The sequence below is a fragment of the Narcine bancroftii genome, chromosome 11 (genome assembly GCF_036971445.1).
Source record: "Narcine bancroftii isolate sNarBan1 chromosome 11, sNarBan1.hap1, whole genome shotgun sequence".
Taxonomy (NCBI): Eukaryota; Metazoa; Chordata; class Chondrichthyes; order Torpediniformes; family Narcinidae; genus Narcine; species Narcine bancroftii.
This window is the reverse complement of record NC_091479.1, coordinates 95,433,739-95,456,341: the sequence shown is the minus strand read 5'-3', so window position 1 is coordinate 95,456,341 and position 22,603 is coordinate 95,433,739. Positions and strand designations below refer to the sequence as shown.

At 39.2% G+C, this 22,603-nt stretch overlaps 1 protein-coding gene across 5 annotated transcripts in view; it reads right to left on the bottom strand.

Annotated features, from left to right (window-relative positions):
• tmem117 (transmembrane protein 117) overlaps positions 1 to 22,603 on the bottom strand; it is a 220,110-nt gene that overhangs the window by 106,120 nt on the left and 91,387 nt on the right. The gene's annotated exons all lie outside the window — the stretch shown is intronic.

Sequence of the window (22,603 nt, the reverse complement as noted above, 5' to 3'; positions counted from 1 at the left end):
AATATTTATTGTCCAGCGAATACTATCTTTTTCAACCCCACTCTCCTGCCTTCTCCTCGTAACCTTTGATTCCCTTCCTAATGAAGAACTTGTGTATCTCCATCTTAACTATACTCAATGATGGCTTCCACAGCAGTCTGTGGTCACAAATTACACAGATTTACCACCCTCGGGGTAAAGAAGTGCCTCCTCATCTCGGTTCCAAAGGGACAGTTTGTATTCTGACACTGTGTCCTCTGCCCCTCCACCTACTGGAAACATTGAAACCTATCGAATAATGAAATACCTAGATAGCGTGAATGTGGAGAGGGTGAGATCTCCCCTCATCCTTCTAAACTCCATGAACTCTAGGACCTATCAAATGTTCCTTATATGATAACCATTTCATTCCAGGGGTCCTCCTCATGGACTTCTCCCTTTCCAATACATCCTTCCTGGGATAAAAGGAACTCAAACTGCCCACAATACTCCAAGTACAGTTTGACCAGTGCTTTATTAAAGCCTTAAGTGTAAATCGCTGTTTTTGTGTTCCATCCTTTCTCAAAATGAACACTAACATTGCATTTGCCTTCATTAATTCTACCTACAAGTTAACCTTCTGGGAATTTTGCACGAGCATTCACGAGTCCCTATATTCCTCTGATTTCTGAAGTGATTGCCAGTTTAGAAAATAGTTTCTGTCTTTATTCCTTCTACCAAGTGCATGATCATACACTTCTCTACACTGTACTTCATCTGCCATTTCCTTGCCAAATATCCTAACCCTAAGTCCTTCTGCAAATTCAATGATTCCTCAACACTACCTGTCCCTCCTCTGATCTTTGTATTTTTCTTCGGTTTGGCCATAAATTCTGTCTATCAAATCACTGACATTCAATGTGAAAAGAGGCAGTCCTAGCACTGAACCCCGTGGAACACTATTGGCCACTGGTAGCCAACCAGAAAAAGCCCCTTTTATCCCCACTCCCTGCCTCCTGCCAATCTTGGCCTATACTAATTCCTTTCCTTTCCTGCAAAACCATGAGCCTCTATCCTGCTGAGCAGCATCATGTGTCAAAGCCCTTCTGAAAACTCAAGTGAACAACATCCACTGACTCTCCTTTGTCTGTCCAACCTGTTATTTCCTCAAAGAATTCCAAAAGGTTTGTCAGGCAAGATTTCCCTTTGAGGAAACCATGTCGACTTTGGCCTATTTTACAGTGTTGCTCCAAGTAACCCAAAACCTCATCCTTAATAACATCCTTATCAACCACCAAAGTCTAACTAACTGGCCTATAATTTTCTGTCTTTTGCCTACCTCCCTTCATAAGTTATAAACCAATGGTTCTCAACCCTTTTCTTTCCACTCACATGCCACTTTAAGTCATCCCTATGGCATAGGTGTTCTGTGATTAGTAAGGGATGACTTAAGGTGGTATGTGGGTGGAAAGAAAAGGTTTGAAAACCACTGTTTTAGTTGTACCTAATTGACTTATTATGTGCATGGTTTCATATCGTTAAAGGAAATGGGCCAATGACAACTTTTCTCAAGCAAAATATTTCAGTAACAATTGGGTCTAGAGCAGTGATTTTCAACCTTCCCTTCCCTCTCACATCCCACCTCAAGCAATCCCTTACTAATCACAGAGCACCGGTGGCATAGGGATGACTTAAAGTGGGATGTGAGTGGAAAGAAAAAGGTTGAGAACCTCTGGTATAGAGTAACATTTGCAATTTTCCAGTCCTCGGGAACCATTCTAAAATCTAGTGGTTCTTGAAAGTTCACTTCTAAAACCTCCATAATTTTCCTAGCTACCTCTTTAAGAACCCTGGGCTGTCGTCCATCTGGTCCAGGTGATTTATCCAAATGCAGACTTCTCAATTTCCCCAGGATCTTCTCTTTAGCAATAGCGACTACACCCAGTTCTGCTCCTTGACACTCTCAAACTTCTGGCATACTGCTGTTGTCTTCCACAGCAAAAACCAATGCAAGCCAAAGCATCATTTTCCAACAATCCTATGTGTGTGTGTCCCCCCACCCCCCCACCTCTCCCCTTGCCTCTCTTTTGCTCTTTGAATATTTGAAAAAAAAAGGATCACATCCTCCGTTCATCTATTCTTGTTTGTGGATGTGTGGGCCTCCATGTGCAGAATTAACTCACACACAAGAAAGGTCAACATTCTTCTATGATTGATGGTCTCAATTTTGTTTTTAAGTAAAAACTGTCAACTATTCTCTCTGTTCTTACACTTGCTCGTGGAATTTCTAGGAGCTTTTGAACTGGAACTGATAGTGATTTGGTTGATATTGCAATGGTTCAACACTGACTGAAATATTGATAGATATTGCAATGGTTTCTGTTGAAACACTGCAATATCAATCAAAACCATGAACTGCTTAGTAAGAATCCCATCAAATCCTATCTTTTGTTACTTGAAAACACCATTGCAAGTGAACAAATGATGCAATAAGCAGGTGACAAAGCTCTAAATAAACAGAGAATCTGAATTCTGTGCCAATGGGGAAAGCAACTGCTTATCTCCTTATCTTATCATTAATCAGAAAACCAAAAATTGAACTCAGAAATGTGAATTATAATATTTACTTCTATGATATATTATATGCAAAAGAAAATATAAAGAGGAAAGAAATAAGAGGATGAAGGAAGGTTAAAATAAAGACCGAAATGTATTGTTTAAAAATAATATTTTATTTTAAAACTCCAGCAATAATTAATTTGTAAATGTTCAATATTAGAGGGAATGCTCGGTACTAATTTTTATATTGATAAATGTTCATCTTTAGCAGAATAGACAAGACCTTGGAGAACTTTGCCTAATACATGATATGGCCTCGATAAGACCAGAGGACATACAAGCAGAAATAGACTATTCAGTCTATCGCGACTGCCCCACCATTTAATCATGATCTTGTGGCGGTGCACAGCCCAATAGCGAACTGGCCCCGCTTGTATCGCCACGTGGTGGGTCAGCCATTAGGAGATGGCGTCATCAGGGGTTTCTTCTCGACTTCAGCATCCTTTCCAGCCCGCGCCCTGGGAAGTGATTATGATGTCGCAATGCACCAGGTGACTGAGCTCACGCTGCTCTTAAAGGGGTGTGCTGAATTTGAATAAAAACAGTGGTTAACGACCATCAATGTGGTGGCAGTGATTTACTTCAGCTCCTCAGAGCGCCACAATCTAATCCATTTCCCATTAATCCCCACTGCCTGGCCTTCTCCCCATAATCTTTGATTCCCTGGCTAATGAAGAACCTATCGATCGCTGCTTGGCCTCCACAAGCGCCTATGCCATCAAATTCCACAAATTTACCACCCTCTGACTGAAGAAATCCCTCCACATTTAAGAGGATGCCCTTGAATCCTGAAGTTCTTGTCCTAGACTCACCCACCATGGGAAACACCCTTTCTACATCTACTCTGTCCATGCGTTTCAACATTTGAAATGTTGCAATAAGATCCCCCCCCCCCCCTCATTCTCCTGAATTCCAATGAGTGTAGGCCAGGTGCTGTCAAATGTTCCTCATAGGATAATCCTTTAATTCCCCAAATCATCCTCTCACCCTTCTCCATTGTCAGCGCATCTTTTCTTAATGAGGGGCCCAAAACTGCTCTCAGTCCTCCAAGTGAGGTCTCACCAATGCCTTATAATGCCTCAACATCACATCTCTGCTTTTATAGATCATAAGGACATTAGAGCAGAAATAGGTTATTCAGCCTTATTGTTACCTGATCACTATTATTTTGTTTGAGAATGGTTGGATTCAATAAAAAAGTTCTTGACATTACTTTGATCTGATCAATACTGCTGGATGATGTCAGGGAAATCATCAAGGATATTAGAACTGCCTTGGTACAATATTAGCCAAAATGAATGATTCCTTCTCTGTGGATATTTTTCCATTTTTATGTTATGTCTTGTGACATCCTGACAAATTTTACTCATTTTCTTCAAATTCAGCGTTGTGTACTCTATAGTGGAACACGAAAGCCTGCAGTCACTGTGATTGTAGTAAAAACACAAAAATTCTGGAGGGACTCAGCCGGTCTTTTCAACGTCCAAAAAAAGCAATGATACTGTATATTGCCAACGTTTCTGGTCTGAGCCCTTTTTTCAAGGAATAAGAAGCAGGAAGTCTCAGAATTCAAACAATGCTGGCTGAGGGAGGAATCCAGACCAACAAAAAGTGATAATTGAATATTATAAGGGACTAGGTAAGAATTTATTATGTTTGTGTGGAAGGAGACAGGGAAAATGGAGAGAGACAGATCTGGAGGAAGGCGATGGGGGAAGAAGTGTGTACTCTATCTTCCTATAATCTACATAATCTTAACAAAATATCAGTGGCTTCATTTTTAATGGATGATATTTGATGTCCGCTTTAAAATTACAATAAAAATATTGGAATTCATAGAAACCGAAAACTCTCAAAAGCTTCTACAGGTGTAACATGGAAAGTACTCTGGCTGGTTTTCATCACTGCCTGGTATAGAGGGTTATCAGGACAAGGATACATTCCAGAGGGTTGTTAACTTGGCCTGCGACATCATAGGCTCCAGATTCCACTCCCTTGAAGACATCAACATGAGGCAGTGTCTTAAAAAAGTAGCCTCAATCCTCAAAGTCTCCCACCACCCAGGCCATGCCCTCTTCACTCTGCTACCATTAGGAAAACAGTACATGAGTCTAAAGACGACCACTCAGTGGCACAAGGACAGCTTCTTCCCCGCTGCCTTCAGATTCCTGAATAATCAATGAACCAAAGACACTGCCTCACTTTTCATACACTATTATTTTTATTGTTTTATTATTTATAGTAATGTTGTAAGATGGTTATAATATGAATGTTTGCACTGTGACGCTGCTGTAAAACACCAAATTTCATGATTTCTTCATGGCAATAAATTTTGATTCTGATTCTAACTGGGAAACAGCTTTCATAGTGACCAAATTCTCCAACCTTGTGAATATATAGCAATTCTACTAACTCTAGGTGAAATTCTTGAGCCTGTACAGAATTTACTCACATGAAGAGTTGGGTGAATCTCACACAACAATCACTTTCTAAAGCATTTTCTTACATTAAACATGTCCAATATGAAAGGTATTGGAATTATAAAGTAGCAAATTGGAAAATGAAGACAATAATTTGCAACAGTTTTAATTACTCGGGTGTTGTTTCTCAAAAGACAATTCAAAGACTTTAATTCATACATTTATCTCTGATATTTTAGAAAATATTTCTTCATTTCAAATGTCCCAGATGCATTTTAACTTGCTTACAGTAATAAGTTTGGATAGAATCAATTTGCTTAGTATCACAACTTGCCGTAAATAGATTTGTCAAAAGGTTTTCAGTCTTTAGAAATATTAAAATACTGTTAATTTGTCTAATTGATTAAAAACATAGTTTGATTTACAGTGGATTCCCAATTTAATCAAACATATCCCTGCTCAATAACACAAGTTCAAACAATGTAAATTAATGTAATGTCTTTTTTCAGGACATATTCAAAATGCAATGACTTTAGTGCAAATTAATTTATCTTTCATTTTCCTCTTGTTCATCACTGCTTGAATCTCACCTCTCATCTGAGTACATGACAACATTTATTTTGTTAATTTGCCTGAACCCATTAGTATAGTACTTTTTTCAAATTACATATTGATCACTTAATGTTAATTAATTAAATTTTATGTCATTCTGGTTTGTCACCACATTTTTTACCTATTCCCCACTCCACTCTAATAAGGAGGCTACTATCAGCTATTTTAAGTGATTGTTTAATTTTCAGAAAACTTTGCCATGATCGTTTATGTCAGATCTCCAACTGAATGTATTTGAGGAAAACATGGCCTCAACCCAAAGGTGTATTACACTCTGAATGAATGTTTCTTTCTTTCTCTGAAGGAATAAATGTCTTATATCACTAACTTATTCATTTAATTCATTAATATAATGAGAATAAAGATGTACGGAGATTCCATTCCTTTTATCAAAATTATAGGATAAGTCTAGAGCTAAATGGACTAATGCTTTTTGTCAAAAGTCAGTTCTTAACTTGGAATAAAGTTCCAACTATTTATCTAATGCCTCAGATTCTTTTTAAAAAAAATATTTTATTGAATTTAACATAACCATTCATATATAAAATATTAAAAGGCAAGGCAAAATAATACAGTATACCTTTCATCCCTTAATATTAATTGCAATTATCTGTTAAAGCAATTATACATATAAATCAATCAATTACTATTACAACAAATCACAATATATCTTAAGATCTAAAGAAAAGGGAAATTATACAGGATAATTATAATTAAACCAACAAAAAGCTAAAATTAAAACTAACCGTCTAATCAAGAAAAATACAAAGATGGATTAGGTTGCAACCTCCAGAAGATGGACGGAACAGCCCTACAGCACCCAAATCCTTTAAAACTGGTAATTATGATAATATTCAATAAATGGGCCCCATACCTTGTCAAACTAGAACATTTTATCTGTAAAACCATATTATAGCCACTGAAAATGCTACAATACCTAATTTTCTCTGCTTAAATATGAGATTACATCGTGTAGCCACCGTGCATGAGTCAGTGAGAGTTCATCTTTCCACTTTATTAAAACTGTTCATCTGGCTATCAACGTGCTAAAAGCTAAAACTTTCTCTTGAGATGGCAATAAAAATTTATCTAGTTCACGTGAAAAACAAACAGTACAGGGCAAGAATCTAATTTAATCTTAAAAATCATTCACAATGAATTAAAAATATTCTACCAATAACTTTGTAATTTTTTGGTTATTATAATTATTCTCTGGCCAGTTCTATTATAGATACCATTTTTTCTGCTTTCATTATTAGATGAAAGCTTTAAGAAATGGTACAGATTTGGTATTAAAACTTTCAAAGATTTAGTTATTAGAAATAACTTTGCTTCTTTTGAACAATTGACTGTTAAATTCAAGCTTTCTAATAAACATTTGCAAGTTAGGAACTTTATTAGGTCTAAATTGAACATTTTTCCTCAAATTGCAGTTTCAAATATTCTGGATTTACTTTTTGATCTACAATTTGTTCATAGTGGATTTATATCATTAATTTATATTGATTTACTGGATTTAAGATTAGCCTCAATGGCTAAGATTAAAAATGATTGGGAATGTGATCTTACTATAACTTTTCCAGATAAGGATTGGTATTCCACTCTTAGTTTGATCAATGTATCTTCACTTTGTGCAAGGCATTGTTTATTATAATTTAAGGTGATACATAGAATACTTATGCCTAAACTTAAATATTCCTGTTTCTATGCAGATGTTGATCCATTTTGTGAAAAGTGTAAAATTTGTGAAGCCTCACTTTTGGAATGTCCTAAATTACGAAGTTATTGGCAGATTCTTTAAAAAAAAATGTAACATTTTGGCCCATGAGTCAGTGCTGCCCAATTTACACCCCATCAAACTGCACCCCCAGTGAGTTTTGAATGGTGGGAGGAAAACGGAAATCCCGGAGAAAACCCACACAGGCAAGGGGAGAACGTACAAACTCCTTACAGACAGCGTAATTCAACTAATTTATTTATTTTTGGAGAAAGGCTGATGTGTACTTTTCATTTAACGAATTTCACTGACTTGATGATAGGTACAGTTTCTTGTCGCACTCTAGTATTCTATTTGTTTGCTTGAAATCAGATCATAACCAAGATAACCAGGGACCGTTATTGTTGTTTAAAATCAACATGCGACGTTTTACATCCATTTAAACTATTGTACATTGAGAACTAGAGTACAAGAATGTTACGTGAAAAAAAAACCTAATATACTACTTATTCTGCTCATTTTAACCAGCTTTTGAAAAAATGGACTATCCTTCCCATGTATTGGTGTTGAAATTGTCAACTTGTTATAATTGCACCACAAAACTGAGAGAAATGTTTATTTATCCATAATAAATTCACATGCAGTGTTAAACATGGAAATACAGAAATGACTGGTGGTGATTCCCTGCTCCACAATTATGAAAATTCAATGATCTGGTGAGAAATTCATGATAATCACAGGTATTTGCAAACTAATTTTAATTTAAATGCCCTGAAGTGTTTGATTGTGTATATTATAACTATAGCAACTCTTATTTTCCTCCAGGATATTTTAAAATAATTTGCTTTAAGTCACTTCTATCTCCATGACCACATGCGCCAAACTGAAAATTCAACGGGGCAGTTCCTGCCATAAGGCACCTTTGCAACTCTGATGTGATCTCTGCATCGGGGCTAGCAATGCTTCTTTGCATCATTGCAGAGAAACTTCGACCGCTTTGTGTCGGGTTTCCTCATTGTGGGCACTCCAAGCCATACTGCAACACCCATTGAGAATATGAAATGCCTGGCCTCTTGAGGCTGAAATAATAAATGCATCTCCTCTGTGTAATTATAGCACACTCGTTCTGGTAAAGTAAATATTCTTGCCAATAAATCAGAATTTGCAGAAACAGTTAATATTTCAGGTGAAAGATCTTCCATCAACACTGATTCACTAATGTTCCCCATTCGAGGGAAATCTGTCATCCTTCCAAGTTTGGCATTCATGTAACTTTAGAATCACCAGTGTAGATGATACATAACTGTCTCTTTAGTTGATGAGTGAATAGGAATGGTCAATAAGTGCTGGTATTGTGAGTGACATCCACATTTACTTAATATATAAATGAACAAAACTTTATCCATATGTGTTTATAGGTACACAAAAATGCTGGAGAAACTCAGCAGGTTACGCTGAGAGGTCCATTAGAGGTAAAGATATTAAAATTAAATTTAGACATACACACCCTTCCAGCCCACAAGCCCGTGCAGCCCAAATACCCCAATTAACCTACAACTCCCATACATTTTTAAGGGTGAGATGAAATTAGAGCACCAGAAGAAACACACGGGGAGAATGTACAGACTCCTTACAGACAGCGCCAAATTTAAACCGGGGTGGCTGGCGCTGTATTAGCATTGCGCTAATCACTGACCTAGCCATGCCACCCTCACAGTTAGCCAATGTTTCAGGCCTGTGCCCTTCTTCAAGGTATGAGCGAATTTATAACTGTGTTTTGGACCTGAGCACTTCTTCAAGAAGAGCTCAGGCCCGAAAGGATGGTGAAACACGAAAGTCTGCAGACGCTGTGATTGTAGTGAAAACTCACCAAAATGCTGGAAGAACTCAGCTGGTCTTTTCAGCGTTGAAGGAGACAAAGATATTTCAGCTGCTTAACAGCACTGAAATTATCTAAACTTTTAAAGAATTTTAACGGGCATTTCTAGACAAAACAATAAGATAGAGTCAGGAGAGGACTGGAAGGCACGTCTGATCCTTACGCCATCTTGCCACGCCCCCCTTTCAACCTTGGCAAAATATTTACAACCTAAGCTAAAAATTGCATATTGCTTTCCAAGTTCAATGAGAATTCTACATGATGATTGGTTGCTCATTCAATAATGTTATCTCTGTGACTGATACCAATGAATGGCTAAAAGTGGATGTCACGCCTTGGAGATTCTGTCTATGTGGGCTAAATGACATGCACTGTTATGTTGCATTTGATTGCGAAATCCGTGTTATAATCTTATTGATGACCTGAAGCTGTACGATAAAGCAAACTATTTAATGCGCAACATTGTCAGGTTACAGGGAATTAGAACAGCCTTATCTTGTGCTTTATCAGAATCTTATTCAATTTGAAATTAAGTTTACAAGATATGGCTACAATGAGTCACTACCATCTAGGAAAAAAATGTTCTAATAGCAATCATTTACCACCATGCCCAATTTACAATACAAATATTAGTAAGCCTGTCAGCTCCAAATTTCTCATCTATGGTTCACCACTCAACCACCAAATTTTGTGCAGTTACCCAAAGATAAAAACCACATCAATCACCATTAGTCAGGTCACAGTCACTGCTAGAGGTTTTGAATATTAAGCTAATAGGATCTTAGGGCTGAACCAAGCTCTATCCAATGATGGGTGCAGAAAAATACCTTGATCGGTCAAAGTGCAATATGTAAAAGTGTGGGAGAAACTGAACAAATCACACAGCATCTGTTGGAAGTAAAGGGTAACCACCATTTTAGGTCTGAGTTCTTCATCAAGGGTATTGAGAAAAAAACAAGCAATCTCCTGAATAAAAAGGTGAGCGGAGGGAAGAGGAAGCGGGTGGGGGGGCGTGCAGTGGAATGCAGGTCAATAAGCAAAAGATCATCAGTGGATGAGGGTAGGGTGGTCGAAGGGGAAAAAGCTGAGGAGTGGTAGCTTTCTGAATGGGGAGGGAAGTGGTGGAGAACTGGAGGAATCCCTGGAATTTCTGCCAACTACAATAAGATCTCCGCTCTCCGCCCCCCCCCTCCCCCCCCCCGCAGCCAGGCAAGATATCCCCTCTCCTCCGCTCTCCACAGGGAATGCTCCCTCCAGGACTCCCTCGTCCACTCATCCCTTCCCACAAGTCACCCATTCAGTACCTACTCCTGTGACTGCAAGCAATGCTAAACTTGCACTCACAGCTCCTCCCTCGCCACTATTCAGGGCCCCAAACCGTCCTTCCAAGCAAAGCAACACTTTATTTGTGAATTTGCTGGGGTCATCCATTGCATCTGGTTCCTGTTGTTGCCTCCTCTGCATCAGAGAGGCTCGATGCAGACTGAGTGATTGTTTCATTGAGTACCTTCACTGTGTCCACTGCAATAATGGACATCCCAGTAGCCAACCATTTTAATTCCACACACCGTTCCCGCACTGACACACCTATCCATGGCCTCATGCACCGCCAAACTGAGACTATCTGCAAATTGGAGGAACAACACCTCATATTATGTCTGGACACTCTGCAACCAGTTTCCATCTTCCCTGAGTCTCTCTCTTTCCTCAACCCACGTCTTTTTCTTTCTCCAGATCCCCATCTCCTTCCCTCTCCATTCAGAAAGCAACCCCTTCCCCCTATCGCTACTTAGCAGATTACCAAAAGGGAGCTGTGCAGATGACCCAACAGGGAAGGTGACCAAGTCAGCGAACCAGTGAGGGCTCAACAGCTGAAGAACCAGCACAGGTTGGGGGCTACTGGAGACTGACGGCCGAAGGACTCGCACCGCGCTCTGGGCAGCTGGAGGCTGGTTCGTGAGAAGAACATAATGGGATCGGGAATAGAGAGGATGCCAAGGGCAAGAAGAGCTCCTGAAGGGGCTGGTTTCAAAACCAGGAAGTCAAGCTCAACCATAGATCAAGGAAGAGACTGCAGAGGCTATGGGATGGCTGGAGGTGAATCCACGGACACTCGGCGCCTCTGAAGGTGCTCTCTTTTGCTTCCCTTTCTCTTATTGTTGGGGGCACCAGGCAAAGTTAGTGGCACCTCCTTGCATGGCTTTATAGTACCCAGGAGTTGACAAACTTTGTGCATTAGTACATTTTGCGTATTAATCCATGACAATAAAGGAATCCTGAAATCTTGATATTTTTGTAAACGACAGCCTCAAATTGCATGAAGAGTTTAATGGCCAAACCAGCTGGCCACAAAGCTAATTTTTTTTTAAATCTTAAAATGAAAGATCACAAAATGCCCTGAAAATATTTGTTAATTACAAATTTCACAATTTAATTTCCTCACTATAACCTCCAAACAGATAAAAACGTGTTAATTATTCATAATGAGTCTTCTTGTCTTAGCCAATTAGGTGCCCGACAACCGCTTTTTTTTTCTTTCGGATGTAATAAGATTGCTGTCATACATTTTAAGACATGCAATCTTTCAAAAAAACTCTATATAATAAATGATATCTCAGAATCCCAAACAGATGCTTCATTATCATTTCTTAAATCACTATTAAGCTCCATTTGATAAAGTGCCATACTAATCTACTTTTAATGCCACCTTTTCCTGTAATCATTCATAGCTTTCCGCCTTTATATTAAACAAGTCGAATTGGTACGCTATTGTGCAATGTGACTTCATTTTTTCCATCGGCCTGTTTCAATTTTCACTTTGTCTTCCATATCCAGTCTCCCACTTTCCCCAACTACCTTCTTCTGCTTTTGTCTACTTTCCTTGGTTCTTTTGATTGAGTTGTCTCACAAGAACAGAGCAATAGGGCTTTGAGCTGTACGTTATGCAAGAAGAGCTCATGTTGTTCCGTCATTCAAAAAAGCCTCCAAAAGTAAACCAGGAAATTACAGGCCTGTGAGCTTGACGTCAGTAGTGGGCAAATTAATGGAGTGGCGGGAGTGTAGAAAGAGCTGTCATCTGACGTGGTAAATGTGGACTCTCATGTTCTAAGAATAAATACAATAGGTATATGGATGAGAGAGGTCTGGAGGGTTATGGAATGGGTGCAGGGCAGTGGTATTAGAGAAATGATGTTTCAGCACAGACTAGAAGGCCTGAATAGCCCATTTTCTGTCCTGTATTTTTTTATGGTTCTATGGATATGCCCTGTTCCTGTTTACAGCTTTGCTTCCATTCACCTCTGCTTCCTCCAGTTCCAATGTGTCCGTGGTAGCAGAGATTCGTCACACTCTGGCTAAAGAAATTCCTCCACATCTCTGTTTTAAATAGGCACTCTTCAATCCAGAAGTTGTGCCCTCTTGTCTTAACATGGTAAACAACTTTGCCACATCTTCTCTGTCCAAGCCTTTCAACATTGAAATTGCTTCTATGAAGTCCCTCCTTATTCTTCTGAACTCCAAGGAGCACAGTCAAAGAGCCATCAAATGTTCCTCACAAACTAATCCCCTCATTCCAGGAAACATTCAAAAATTGCTGGCTTTGCCAGTCTTGTCTATATCCCAGAAAAAAAATAAATGAAACAAAAATTCTTGAATTTCCATTTTGCAACGAAGAAACATGGAGGGAAAAAAAATCTATCAGCTTTTCTGATCTTTATGAACTGCATAAGTAGCTCAGCAATTGGATCCGTCTCACATTTTCCTAAACTGCCAGTGAACCAACCAATACATCTAACTCAAAAATAAATGCAAAATGCGTCTCTTTGAATGTCTATGTCTTAATGCAGCTTCACTGCATAGTTTGCAGCGAAAAGATTTGTAACACTGCAGTTTGGGAGTAAAAAAGTTCATTTTCTAATTCATGAGGTTAAAATATATTCTACAGTTGACAAAACTGAATTCTGGGCTTTGTATAAATGACAACTACTGAACATATTAAAGTGGAGACTGAAAGGAACAAAGGACAAAAGGAGCATGAAGGTCCTCTCATCAGGACCAAAGTAATCCCAATTATGGATAATAAGGTGGTCATTAAGTAATGATCAAACTGAGAGATTAATTTTCTCATATGCTACTGCTTTATTAATTTTAGATTGATAGCTTGTTATCTAATTTCAGCTTTAGGAACTTTGACCTGTGAATTGTAATGGCATTTGTATAAATTACATTTATGCTTGCCAATGTTTATTCATATATATTTAAATGAAGAAAGCAAATTAAAACCTCAGAAAGAGTTGATATCCAGAAACAGGAGTTGGCAGGGTTTTTTTTTAATGCACAAAAGCCATATTATCGCCTGCTTACAAGTTTAAAAAAAGAGACAAATTTACCTTTGTGCAGAGGATGGAAAAGGCAGATTGCACAGTCTTTTTATGTAGCCTCGGGGCAAAAGGGGGGCAGGATGTGTAGCACAGCAGTAGCCACTCTGTGACAGTTCCCCCCCCCCCTCCCCAGGCCACTGGCCTTGCTGCCTGACAGCCCCACCACCCCGCTACCTGACAGCCCCACCACCCTGCTGCCTGACAGCTCCTCAGTGAATATATTTAAGACAAGGATGGATAGATGTTTACATACTCAGGAAATTAAGGGAAATGGGGAAAAGGTAGATCGGTGGAGATGAGCCGATCATCAGATCAGCCATGATCTCATCGAATGGCAGAGCAGGCTTGACCGGCCGACTCCTGCTCCAATTTCTCAAGTTCTTTTCTTTTCTCTTTGTGTGGTCCTCTCTCACGATGAAACTATCCATCTTTATTATAGTAATTTTATTCATTCTGCTCTGTCCCTCAAAGGTTACATTTTGAACATCCCTGTCTAAATTGTATAGAATTTCTTCTTCGCAAATTGCAGTGACAGGTCGACCAACAGTGAAATGGGAAAGGTAATTGCATGGTGTGTTTACTTATGTGGGCAATTCTAACTAGTGAATCAAGCAAAGTCAATTAACAATGGCATTAATAATGAAGGCTCACTGAGAGTGTACAGGGCTCACTGAGAGTGTACAGGAGTTCTGAGGACAGTCGCAGAGCTTAAGAATCAATGCAGAAGGAGCAAAATCCCACATTGGGTCTAAAACATCTGCAGTGAGAACAAAGAATTTCTCAAAACACCGTAAACTTCCCAAACTAATGAGTATATGTGAATCTGGGGTGAAACATGAAAGTCTGCAGACACTCTGATTGTAGTAAAAACACACAGAAATGCTGGAGGAACTCAGCTGGTCTCGCAGTGACCACTGGAGGTTAAGATATATTATCGACGTTTTGGCCCTGATCCCTACTTCAAGGTAGAAGCAAAAAGCATCTGAATAAAAACTGGAGTCTGGAGAGGGAAAGAGGGAAGTATGGGAGGGGGAGGAGTCCAGACCAAAAGGTGTTCATTGGACTTGAGGAAAGAATTGATTTTGGCTCTGTGAAAGGAGACAGAGGGAAAAGAGGAGAGAGTGAGTGAGAGAGAAAGGAGAGGGAGATGAAGATGCAGGAGAAGTGGAGAGGTAGTTTCTAATGTAAACGGGAAAAGTTGACATTTATGCCATCTGGTTGGATAGTGCCTAGACAGAAGATGAGGTGTGTTCCTCCAATTTGCAGGTGGTGTCAGTCTGGCATGGACAGGCATGTCAGCAAGGGAATGGGACAGGGAATTGAAAAGGGTGGCCACTAGGAGAGCCACGCTATGCTGAGGTGTTTAACAAACTCAGAAAAAAATGAGAAGACATTATAGGAATAGATCTGATATCAAATTGAATATTTATGGACTAATTTTTAAAAAATAAACAAGAGACCTTAAAATATCTTCTTAATGTTTGTTTTTTTCTTTTCCTTTCCAAGGCCAAATGGAAACATTTAAACACAACAAATTAGCCTCAACTGAGAGCACAAGGTGAGAATTGCAGATTTAATTCTCTGAGAGAATCAGACAGATATTTTTCAGCAATATACCAGTTATACATAGTCACAGTTACTGATGTTTATCAGTTGTCCCAGATTTATTTAATTACCTAATTTAAGTGCGCCAGCTGCCCAGATGGAATCCGGCTCCTTCCTTCAGTTCAATTGATCAGTTCACTAGATTGCAACACAGCAATTCAATCACCAACCTCCCATACCCTGTAATCATTCCTAATCTTTCCTTTTATTTAATCTGAATAATGTAATATTTTCCAGAATGCCTGCTTCTAGTATATTTAGTGAAATATTGTTGAGTTTAAATTTTTTAAGTATTAAAATAAATCTAGTCATGCAGCATGGTATCTGGCCTGTTTGGCCCACAAGCCCTTGCTGCCCAATTGATCTACATCCCCAGTACATTTTGAAGGGTGAGGGGAAACCAGAGCACCTGGAGGAGACTCAGGCAGACAGCACTGGATTCAAATCTGGGTCGCTGGCGCTGTAACAGTGTGGCACTAACTGCTACACTAACCGTTCCTCCCTTATGGCATGAAACGTGTGTGTTTGGCAATCCTTATCTGTGAAAGTGGCTGCAGTGCATTAACTGACATCTTTTAATATGTGACTGATATGAAGTTAAAAGGAAATGTGCCCAGATCTCCCCAGGCAAATGCTAATCAACTCAGAACTGAACTCCAGAGTAAACTAATGAACATACAAGAATTTTCTTTGGCAACTTGCGTGTTAAATGATGTGCAAAATGGGTAAAATTTTAAGCTTATGAATTTTAACCATTAGTTATCAAAATAAGAAAATAAAACACTTGTGTTGAATGGGTACTCCAATGTCCAGGGAATATTTCCAACTGTGACATTAATAGTATGAAATAGGAAACGCAGTTTCCTTTAAAATTCTCTTCTTCTTGTATCTTTATGGAAAAAAAATATCAGTTTTCATTTTATCCCTTTATTTTCTGAAATTTTGCCAAGTATACTCAATCTTTTATGTATTTGATCTTTTTGTAACCTCTTCCTAGCTCTTGCACATTATTTTGAAACAGCAGGACAAATCAAACCCAGCGAACTACCGCTACAATCTCTACATACAATCCAACAAAGCGTTGGAAGCTGTGGCCAACAGTGCACACAGAGCACTTACCACCTACCCACTGATTCCCAGCTTAGATTTTCTCTGACACCTGAGCTCCAGACCTCATCATAGCAATGTTCCTTACACAAGTTCCATTGTGGGGTGAGGGAGCCCATAGCATCAAAGTATTGTTTCATAAACATTGAGGTGGCCTGGTAAAAGTGAAGGACTCTGGCCATTTTTAACCTTTCATAATATAAACTCCAGACTGGGTCCATGGGTATGAACCAGCTAGTGGTTGGATTCAAAACCAGTCCCGTAAAAATGGGGACACGGAATATATGGACTTGTTGGTAGGGTCTGAAAACAAGTCAAGGTTATGGTCATCCCAACGCAACAGTGTTCTCCACTTCTTGGTGCAAAACATGCAGACACACAAGCAGACATAGCACACATTGAGTATACATAGCAAACAATACATATGCACAATAAGTTTTTCATCCATACAAATAAATAAATATTGCTTTGTACATATTAGAGTCACGGTGAGTGTGAGCTGTTCCTTTGCTTGTTCAGCATTTTCATTGCCCGTGGGAAGAAGCTAGTCCTCAGCCTGATGATACTGGCTCCTGTATCTCTTCCCCAACAGAAGCAGCTGAAAGTTGCTGTGTGCAGGGTGGGTCCTCAATGATTTTGCACGCCCTCTCAGACAACGATCCCAGTAGATCACGTCAATAGGGGGTGGGGGAGACTCCAGTGATCCTCTCTGCCACTCTTATGGTCCTGTGGATTGACCTTCGATCCATTGCTCTTCAAGCAGGGGCATGGAGTCCAAAGGGTTGACTCACAAGAATGGTTGGAGATTGGAGAATGTTGAGTAGAAGGTGCCAATAGCATTAAAAGGCAACGACCCAAAGGAGAGCAGTTATCCGTGCCTTATTGCAATGGGCACAGTCCTTTTCCACATCTCCACCTTTTGTTCTAGGAGTGAAATCCAAAATTGTTGTACTCTTTCACTACTTGAAGCTGGAATCTTGAACAAAGAAAAGTTGGATAGACTCAGCAACATTTCTGGAGGTAAATAGACAGTCAATGTTTTGGATTGGAGCCTTTTTCCTCAAATTTTTTGGGACTTGAACCCAAAATCTTCTGACTCGGGAATAAATGTGTAAGGACTTATTGTCTTTATTAGGGACAATGCCCAATAGAATTTAATGCAGACAAGTGTGAGACAACCAAAATAAGTACGACTAGAGGAACAAGGAGTTCTTCCAAGTGAAGCGACACTTCACTTGTGAATCTGTAGCATCTGGTATTCTCATTGTGGCCTCCTCTACATCGGAGAGACTGGACGCAGACAGGGAGATCACTTTGCTGAGCACCTTTGCTCTGTCTGCTGCAAGATTGTAGGTCTCCCGGTTGCAGCCCATTTCAATTGCCCACCACATTCCTATGCCGACATCTCAATCCATGGTCTCATGCACTGCCAGACTGAGACCGCAAGCAAATTGGAGGAACAACACCTCATTCCATTTTGGAAACCTCTAGCCAGATGGCATTAATATCAACCTCCAGTTTCCATTAGACATCGCTCCATCTCTCTCTTTCCCTTTTCCTGTGCGTCCTTTCCTCTATCTCCTTTCCTCCAGATCTGTATTCACAGAACCACTCTGCTCCCCTGATCAATTGTCACCTTTCCTCTCCTGTTCTATCCATGTCCAAATCGTGTCTTTTGCCTGTTGGCCTGTGCTTCTCCTCCCCCAGCCTTTTTATTCAGGAGCCTGTCTGCTTTTTGCTCATATACCTTGATGAAGGGCTAAGGCCTGAAACATTGGTTAGATATCTTTACCTCCTATGGGCGCTGCTAAACCTGCTGAATTCCTTCAGCAGTTTTGTGTTTTACTACAATCACAGCATCTGCAGACTTGCATGTTTCACTCCCTGCAGGAGGAAATCAGCGGGTCAACAAATGTCAGGTGGAGGCATTATGAATTCATCTAATACAGCCCAAACATATGCGGTCAACAACTACTACTATTGATAGGCAGAGGGACCTTGGGATGCAGTTCATAACTCCCTGAAGACGGATAAACAGGTTAATAGGAATGTGGAGAAGTCATTTTACTTGCTTGCTTTCATGGACCTTATTGAGTCTAAGTACTTGAAATATAGCCATAAATAGTCCTAGTTGACAACTGCACCTAATGATCTACTAATTGGTAATCTTTGTTGATGTGTTTAAATTGCTTTAAATATGTGATAATATGCTAAATCACAATTAATTAATGTTGTTCTCCAATTTTGTGGTGCATTTGTATAAAAAGCTAAATTTACTCAAAGTACAATGTTAATATTACCTACCAAGTGAGAAACTAATGGATTCACAATAGCACATCAGACAGTTGAGGGTGGGCTAAGTTAAAACTGTCCCTTAGAAGAAAATACAGCAGATGCTGGCATCTGTGAGGAGAAGGAACAGAATCCATATTGAACAGTTGGAAATTCTTTTCTTCACACTTTCTGCCTGATCTGCTGAGTATTTCTAGAATTCACTGTTTTAATTCCTATATACCTTTCTGAAGGTCTGGTGAATTACAACTAAAGGCCAAATCAGAACTCACTTGATATAATCCTTTCATAAAAGTGAATGAATTCCAGATCCTCGGAACACTTTGCGGCATGTTTAATATTTCTGAAGTGAAGAAACTGGTTACATATAAAGTGGCTAATTGGCTTTGATGATGCTGGTTGAGAGATGGACTTCAACCTTGAGAAGATTATTAGCTACATATGCTGCTAAAGGGGGATGGGCAAGGTCTGGGCCTGATGTGCCACTCTCACACGGAAAGTGCATGCATAATACATTGCCTCTCCTTTCTCAGTGTAGAGATTGCCGTGTGATCACCATCTGGCTTGTAAATGGCTTCTCCTACATTACTGCTCCTGCAGCAACACCTTCTTGTTAGTGTCCCCCCGTTTTTACTGATTTCACTACGTCATGCAGTGTCCGAGCATCCAGCAGTATAACTGGATGGGTGGGCTAGACTCGATATCCTTGGTTGCCAGCCAGCCTAAGAGAAGTAAAACTCTGATTTCAAATCTGGGCAGATGGGGCTGATTAGCTTCGTCGGGCCATCCATCGAGGCCTGATGTAACACCTACGACCCAAGGACCTGGCTGTCACCATGCTTGGACATGGCAGATATACCCTGGATGTAAAGGGTGGGACCAGTACTGCACTCCACCTAAAAAATCCATTGTGTAGGCTCGAAGGACATGCCCTGATCTATGATCCTTCCTAAACTTGGTCCCGAAGCCAAGTCATGATTCTGATTTTGCTAAATTCTCTCCTTTTCAAATAATAATTATGATTATTTATCTCATTGAAACAGACTGGCTGGATCTGAGATTAGTGTCCGAGATTGAACAAATCACTTAATAAAACAGCGCTCCTTCAGTCCGACATTTATGTTACATGTCCTTCCGAAGAAGGGATTACTCTGAATCTGAGAACCTTTCATCTGTAATTAATCAATTTTACAATGCTGGTTAAAAACCATGATTGCTGAAAACCAAAAGTGATCCATTCGCAAACATTAAATCTCATGAGTGTAAAATTTAATGAAAAACGGATAGATTGCACTAGCCATGAAATATCATTACATTGAATTGTGATAAAGCAGTACTCCCAGATCTCAATCTCCTCATTTAAACAAAGTATCATTTTTCAAAGTTCTGCAGTTTTAGACATTTATCTGATCTGAAAAAAGACATTGTTCTGATTTGAAATAACAATTTTTTTCAATTTACTGAAATAATTGCAAATGGTCATGAATCTAACTCACAAAATAAGTGGGAGAAATAAACTGATTAAATTAATATTCTGTGATTATATGAGGGCAAAATGGAAAGTATTGTATTTTTTTATGCAAATTGTTGTTCACAATCCTAAAAATGTTACCCAATCAATAAAATGGACTCTGAGATCTGGACAGCATATTCCACTTGGCTGATGCTCAGGTTTTGATTTATTGTATAATATTCTGAAATCTTCATAGTTTGTGTGTTGAGAGGTCTTCCAGTGGGTTTGTTTTAGTGTGTAGCGAATTTCACCATTTAGTTTCCTTAATCTGCAGTGAAGATCTCTCCATTTTTGGAATATTCCTGTGTGACTACAAAATAACAAATACATGATCAAAGAAATTCATCCCTTGGTCACTAGCACTTAGCCTGAATTGAGTTTGCACTGAAGTTATTCCCAAGATAAGAAATGATTATGTGACAATCAGAGGACATTGATCCAACAAATCAAATGAAATTTAAATTAACACTACTTATCTACAATGTTGACTTCCTTTACTCAAGGCGCATTCCATAGATCCAAACAAAAGAGGAGCATATTGAGTGGTTTTTTTCATGTCCATTCATTAAAGACATTAATCTTTTCACTGACAGTGCAATACAAAGATCCAGTATGATATATTGACAGAAAAATAGTTGTTCTTCTGTCATGGTGACTGCAGATGTTTTAGCATCACGCCATTCCACAATGGATATTATACATCAGGTGCATTCACTCTGTTTCTCTCTCCAATGGACACTGGTGATATGAAAGACTCTTTTCAGCATTTAGGTTGTTTTATTCTTCCCCGATAACTTTTATGTCTTGGTTCAATGCTTTCATTCAAAAGCTAATTAAGCAGAAGAGATTCTTGACAACTCAACTTATCTGAGAAGTTAATACATGCAGATTGGCAGATGACCGAATGGATCATTTTACATTTTTGATGCTAAACTTTCAATGGAAATGTATAGTATTCATTCTAAAACTTGCCTCCTAAATTGTGCGATCTGTCAGCCTCTCCATTTACATTTAAAGAAATTCTTTGGCTTGGCTTCGCGGACGAAGATTTATGGAGGGGTAAATGTCCACGTCAGCTGCAGGCTCGTTTGTGGCTGACAAGTCCGATGCAGACAGACAGACTCGGTTGCAGGGGAAAATTGGTTGGTTGGGGTTGGGTGTTGGGTTTTTCCTCCTTTGTCTTTTGTCAGTGAGGTGGGCTCTGCGGTCTTCTTCAAAGGAGGTTGCTTCCCGCCGAACTGTGAGGCGCCAAGATGCACGGTTTGAGGTGATATCAGCCCATTGGCAGTGGTCAATGTGGCAGGCACCAAGAGATTTCTTTAGGCAGTCCTTGTACCTCTTCTTTGGTGCACCTCTGACACGGCGGCCAGTGGAGAGCTCGCCATATAACACAATCTTGGGAAGGCGATGGTCCTCCATTCTGGAGACGTGACCTACCCAGCGCAGTTGGATCTTCAACAGTGTGGATTCGATGCTGTCGGCCTCTGCCATCTCGAGTACTTCGATGTTAGGGATGAAGTCGCTCCAATGAATAAATGAATTTAAAGAAATTGCTCTGATACTAAAGACATAAACCAAAATTGTCAATACTTCTCCAGTTAGATGGCACATCTGAACTCAGTGGATGATCTAAGATTTGCATTCTTTAACTATATCGTAACAATTTGATGGTTCACAATTAGATAAATTTGACTGATGCACAAGATTGATCAGACTAGAACATGGATATATTCTCTCCCGAAAATATACAGTTTGTCCATGCAATAAATTTATTGTTTTGAAAGTGAAAATTCAGTATCTTGTTGAATCTTGACCCATAAATAAAATCAACCAAAGAGCTTTAGCACAATAGCCTTAACTTGACAGCATGATATTTTGTGACCTTAGTAGGGACACAACTATATGATACCATATCATAATATTCATCAACATTCAATATAATACATGAAAGATCAATAGCCACAACCCAGCAGGGAAATCCATATAGTGAGTGCAATAGGGGGCACATTTTTGCAAATGGAAAATGCACTCTAATTCTGCCATGAATTTAACTTGCTGGGGCAAAGCAATAATTTTGGTGGTTGTGATAAAATGAAAACTATTACTGTCAAGACTAATGTATTCAGTAATTTCTACTGCAGCATTCAAGACCTTTGCTCAGGGTTATAAAGTAATTCTTGAAATGCTTACTTCACATGCAATAGCTATGATACATTTTACGAATGTGTTCTATTAACCATATATAACCATATAACCATTTACGGAGCAGAAACAGGCCATGTTATTCAAACAGTCTATAAGAACAATATCATGTGTCAATGTCACGTCACATATTTGGTGATTGAAAACAGTGGTGAACATTTTACCAGGATATTGAAACTCAGTAAGTTTGTTCATGCTGAAATAAATATAGGTATCGCTGTAGGCAGGTAAATGCTTCTGCATGCATAGTGACACATTTGTTACAACATGGGACATAAATCATGGTCAAACACTAAAAGG